Here is a 6,038-nt window from a genome sequence, read left to right as displayed (position 1 = left end):
AACATAATCGCAAAGTGTGCTTTCGCCGTAAAGTCTTTTTGATATCTGACAGCGGTTGCATTAAGGAGAAGTTTATCTATATTTCCATGTATAACACTTGTATCGTTTATCAATGTTTATGATGAGTATTTCTGTCATTTGATATGGCTCTCTGCACTTTCACCGGATGTTTGTTTGAGACAACGCATTTCTGACCATAACGCGCCAATGTTAACTGAGATTTTTGGATATACATATGAACTTTATCGAACAAAACATATGTATTGTGTAACATGAAGTCCTATGAGTGCTATCTGATGAAGATCAAAGGTTAGTGATTAATTATCTCTCTATTTCTGCTGTTTGTGACTCCTCTTTCGCTGGAAAAATGGCTGTATGGTTTTCTGTGACTAGGTGCTGACCTAACATAATCGCATGGTGTGCTTTCGCAGTAAAGCCTTTTTGAAATCGGACACTGTGGTTGGATTTACAAGAAGTTTATCTTTTAAATGGTGGATAATACTTGTATATTTGAGGAAATGTAATTATGGGATTTCTGTTTTGAATTTGTCACCCTGGAATTTCAGTGGCTGTTGTCGAGGGGGGACGCCCACTTCTACCAGAGAGGTTAAGGTCGGTGGAAGGTCATTAGTAAACACAGAAAACAATAATGGCCCAAGTCAGCTGCCCTGTGGTACACCACACTCAACTGAATTTGCTTTAGAGAGGCTTCCATAAAAAAAATACAGTGTTCAATTAGATAGGGAACTCTCAATCCATGATAAAGATGTAAATCCATAACACCTACATTTTTTCAGTAATCAATGATATCAATAGGTGCAATGAAATATAACAAAACAGCTTCTAAAATATTCTAATAATCAATGTCTTTCAGCCAATCATCAGTAATTTGTGTCAGTGCCGAGCATGTTGAGTGCCCTTCCCTATAAGCATGCTGAAAGTCTTAATTATTTCTCTGTAAAATAACATTGGTTGATTGAACTTCTGCTTACTTGTAACTAAATCTAAAAAAAGCAATGGACATTTATCTGACATAGTTGCCCAGTTATGAAAAACAAATGTAAATGGTAGGTTGTGCAACATGACCCTACATAATCCTTCTATAGGGGATACCATTGACTACATTACCAAGTTGCTGAGAGCATATCCTATTTGTAATAAATTAATTACATAACCTGTGTTGTCTGCTTATCACAAATAAACCACTCATGTTTCAATCAGGCGGGGCCCTTTGAAGTCTGATGGGAGACTGGGTTGTTGATGTGTTCTTGTCACATGGCATTTTCTCCTCTAGTATCAAGCACTGTGCAACTATGGAAAAAAATCCCCCAGATAAAATTAATGAGGCTACGCTGTACCACTGTTTCCGAGTTCCCTAGAACATGCAGATTTGTTAACGCTATTCTTGCACCATTACTACAGCAAAAATAGATTTTGTCTAGCCCAACAAGGTGAAAATAAAAAAATATCGTCCTATAGAGACAGAGTAATTGCATCTTTTTGTAGGCACCAACTCCACCATTGTTCGTTGAACAAAGCCTATGCAGAAATGAAATGGCATTTTTGTAGGGTTTTTGGATAAATGCCAAAAATACGGTCTGTGGTTAACATGAGTTTAGGAGATTTTATACAGTTTGTTCAATCAGATAATCATCATCAGCTAATGCCACTTTGTGAATTTTTAAGCATTAATGTAATAATAAAAAAAGCACATGAAGGCGTCATAATTCATAAAGGTCAGGCTAACTGACTGATATTCTCTCATGGAACAAAACATAAGATCTCCTAAGATTGGTGTTAACCTCAGAACCTTATTTTCTGTGTTTCTCTCTAAACCCTATAATAGAGTTTTTAAACCCTGAGGCGCAACATCGCAAGACCTCCGGGTGTACCGTAGACCCAGGGAGTCAGGAAGCAGGTGCATATGGTGAGTTTAATAATAACGGACATGGAGAGTTACAAAATGAGAGAAGCGTCTGGACATGAAAACGGAACCAATACTGCCTGACTCTACGGAGTGCTAGATAAAGGGGAAGTAATTAAGGGTAGTGATGAAGTCCACGTGTGTGAAATGAGGCGCAGGTGTGCGTAATGAGGGTTGCCAGGTGTGCGTCTTGATGGGTTGCCAGTACCGGTGGTTATTAAACCAACGAAGTCAAGCGCCGGAGTGGGATTAGACGTGACTTCTCCCCCCCACCCCCTTTCCCACCGGTGTGCGGCTCCAGCCGCAGGACAACACAGGCCTGGGAGAAGTCCACAAGGGTGAGGAGCGGGCCGGTTCGGACAACGACAGGAAATATCTCGGATGATGTTGGGATCTAGAAAGTTGTCCACTGGAACCCAACACCGCTCCTCTGGACCGTACCTCTCCCAGTCCACCAGGTACTGGAGCCAACCCCCATGACGTTGGGAGTCCAGGAGGGGAGGGGTGGTGTGCTGCCTGATCATTCTGATGGCAGAAGGCACACTGGAGCCTCAGGTGGGTGGCGTTCATACCTCCTCTGGTACCATTCGTCAACTGCAGGGGCCTCGGTATGGCTCGGAGTCCACGGAGCCAGGGCCAGCGGCTATCCCAGGACGCACTGGAAGGGAGTCAGCCCGGTGGAGGAGTGACAAAGTGAGTTCCCACTCAGCCTGTCGTTCCTGGCGTTGACTCCTTAGTCCCCAGCTTCTGGTTGGTCTTCTCCACCTGCCCGTTAGACTGAGGCCGGTACCCGAATGTGAGGCTGACCAGGCCCCCAGCTTCTCCATAAAGGCTTTCCAGACCATTGACATGAATTGGGGACCGCAGTCGGAAACAATGTCCTCCAGAAGGCCATAATACCAGAAAAATAGTGCTAGAATAGTGCCTCAGCGACCTGGAGAGCGGTAGGTAGACCAAAGAGGGATAAAACGGCAAGATTTGGAGAATCTGTCAACATCCAGAATAGTGGTAAAACCATCAGAAAGGGGGAGATCTGTTACAAAGTCTATGAACAGATGTGACCAAGGCCACTGATGGAGGGGAAGGGGGAGTAGTTTACCTGCTGGAGCAAGTCGTGAGATTTGGATTGAGTACATACCGAACATGAGTTGACATAGTGGGCAACGTCCTGCGCCAAGGTTGGTTACCAGTATTTATCGGATAGGGATTAGATGGTTCAGGTGATACCTGGGTGTGCCCAGGTCAACGGCAAGGGATGTGTGCACCCAGGTCAACAGCCGATCGCTCACCCCGTGGGGATGTAGATGCGCTCTAGAGGGCAGGAGCGGGTTCCCTCTCCAGAGTCTGGCGGATGTCAACATCCCTAAACACGGGGCCAATGATATGTGAAGATTGCTTGATGGGCTGGAGGACACTCACAGGACCCTTCACCGATGTTGAACTACAGGGTGTGAGAAAGCAGTTCCTCTGGCATCCTGGTCCCCAGGCGGTGATTCTCATCTTTGACCAGGAGATGGTGGGATTATTGAGTTGGAGCCATGGGAGGCCGAGGCTGACTTTGTGTATGAGTGCGGCAATGATGAAGGGTGTCCTGGTGCTTGGATCCCACGGTGAGGGGTGCTGTGATGTGAGTAATTGTGCCGGATCCCAATGTTTGCTGTGGTATCCCGGGAGGTCTGCCCCGGGGGTTGGTGATAAAGGAGAGGAACGTGCTGCGACGTTGGTTCCCTCTGCTGGGAGTACACAGGCTGGGCACCCTTACGCTGATGGCTCCAAGTAGAGGTAATTAGGGGAGAGTGCCAACCAGCCATGCAGGCCACATATAGGGAGCACCGTGTCACACCGCGAGGAGAGACAGACACGGAGCAGAATCTGAGAAGAAGGGCTGAGCCAAACCTACATTACTTTGATGCTACGTTTATTTTGTTGTCTAGTGAAGTCATGTGTTCTGACTAGAGCCTCCCTGTCTCTGTATTAATCTCTGTGCACTTAACCCAACACCCCCCGGTTTACCACATCGCATATCCAGAGCTTGGACAGGAAAAGGAGACCAGAATGAAGTTATGTTCAGCGAGGTGGAGAGGGCCGGGTTGATGAAGTTCCTAGCAACACCGGAGTCCACTAGAGCTATAGAAACTGATAAGGGACAGCCAGCCAGTGTTAATGTGAATGTAGCTAAATGCTTGTGCTTCTAGTTCCGACAGTGCAGTAATATCTAACAAGTAATCTAACAATTCCCCAACAACTACCTAATACACACAAATCTAAAGGGGTGAATGAGAATATGTACATTTAAGTATATGGATGAGCGATGGCTGAGTGGAATAGGCAAAGTGCAATAGATGGTATAAAATACAGTATATACACGTGATATGAATAATGTAAGATATGTAAACATTTTTAAAGTGGCATTATTTAGAGTACATTGTATAAAGTGACTAATGATGCATTCATTAAAGTGGCCAGTGATTGGGTTTAATGTATGCAACAGAATCTCTGAATCAGTGATTGATGTTAAGCAGTCTGATGGCCTTGAGACTGAAAAACAGCTTCTGTCTCTCGGTCCCAGCTTTGATGCACCTGTACTGACCTCACCTTCTGGATGGTAGCGGTGTGAACAGGCAGTGGCTCGGGTGGTTGATGTCCATGATGATATTTTTGGCCTTCCTGTGACATCGGGTGCTGTAGCTGTCATGGAGGGCAGAAAGTTTGCCCCCGGTGATGCGTTGTGCAGGCCGCACCACCCTCTGGAGAGCCTTGCGGTTGAAGGCGTGATACAGCCCGACAGGATGCTTTGATTGTGTAGCTGTAAAAGTTTGTCATGGTTTTTGGTGACAAGCCCAATTTCTTCAGCCTCTTGAGGTTTCTTCACAACACTGTCTGTGTGAGTGGACCATTTCAGTTTGTCTGTGATGTGTACGCCAAGGAACTTAAAACATTCCGTCTCTGTTGCTGTCCCTTCGATGTGGATAGGGGGGTGCTCCCTCTGCTGTTTCCTGAAGTCCACGATCATCTCCTTTGTTTTGCTGACGTTGAGTGAGAAGTTGTTTTCCTGACACCACACTCAGTGCCCTCACCTTCTCCCTGTAGGCTGTTTCGTTGTTGTTGTTCTGCAAACTTGATGATTGAGTTGGAGGCGTGCATGGCCAAGCAGTAGTGGGTGAACAGGGAGTACAGGAGGTGGCTGAGCATGCACCCTTGAGGGTCAGCAAAGGGTAGGTTGTTTCCTACCTTCACCACCGGGGAGCGGTCCGTCAGAAAGTCCAGGACCCAATTGCACAGGATGGGGTTGAGACCCATGGCCTCCAGCTTGATGATGAGCTTAGAGGGTACTATGGTGTTGAATGCTGAGCTGTAGTCAATGAACAGCATTCTTGCGACATGAGGCTGTGCATTATCATGCCGAAACATGTGATGGCGGCGGATGAATGCCGCAAGAATTGGCCTCTGGATATCGTCACTGTATCTCTGTGCATTCAAATTGCCATCAATAAAATGCAATTGTGTTCATTGTCCGTACCCTATGCCTGCCCATACCATAACCACACCGCCACCATGGGGCACTCTATTCACAGCGTTGACGTCAGCAAACCGCTCACATCGCCATACACACTGTCTGCCATCTGCCTGGTACAGTTGACACCGACATTAATCCGTGAAGAACACACTTCTCCAGCGTGGCAGTGGCCACCGAAAGTGAGCATTTGCCCACTGAAGTCGGTTATGACGCCAAACTGCAGTCAAGTCAAGACCCTGGTGAGGATGACGAGCACACAGATGAGCTTCCCTGAGATGGTTTCTGACAGTTTGTGCAGAAATTCTTTGGTTGAGCAAACCCACAATTTCATCAGCTGTCTAGGTGGCTGGTCTCAGACGATCCCGCAGTTGAAGAAGCCGGATGTGGAAGTCCTGAGCTGGCATGGGTACATGTGGACTGTGGTTGTGAGGCCCTTTGGACATACTGCCAAATTCTCTAAAACGACATTGGCGGCTTATGGTAGAAATATTAACATTAAATCATGAACGGTGGAAAAATGATTGAAACCATTTACCTGTTTGACCACTATGTTTTATGGGTATTTTGACACCTCCACTATGGGGTTCTATTGGGCTG

The sequence above is a fragment of the Oncorhynchus tshawytscha genome, linkage group LG16, assembly GCF_018296145.1.
Source record: "Oncorhynchus tshawytscha isolate Ot180627B linkage group LG16, Otsh_v2.0, whole genome shotgun sequence".
NCBI classification, from domain to species: Eukaryota; Metazoa; Chordata; class Actinopteri; order Salmoniformes; family Salmonidae; genus Oncorhynchus; species Oncorhynchus tshawytscha.
Note: the sequence above shows the minus strand (reverse complement) of the source record.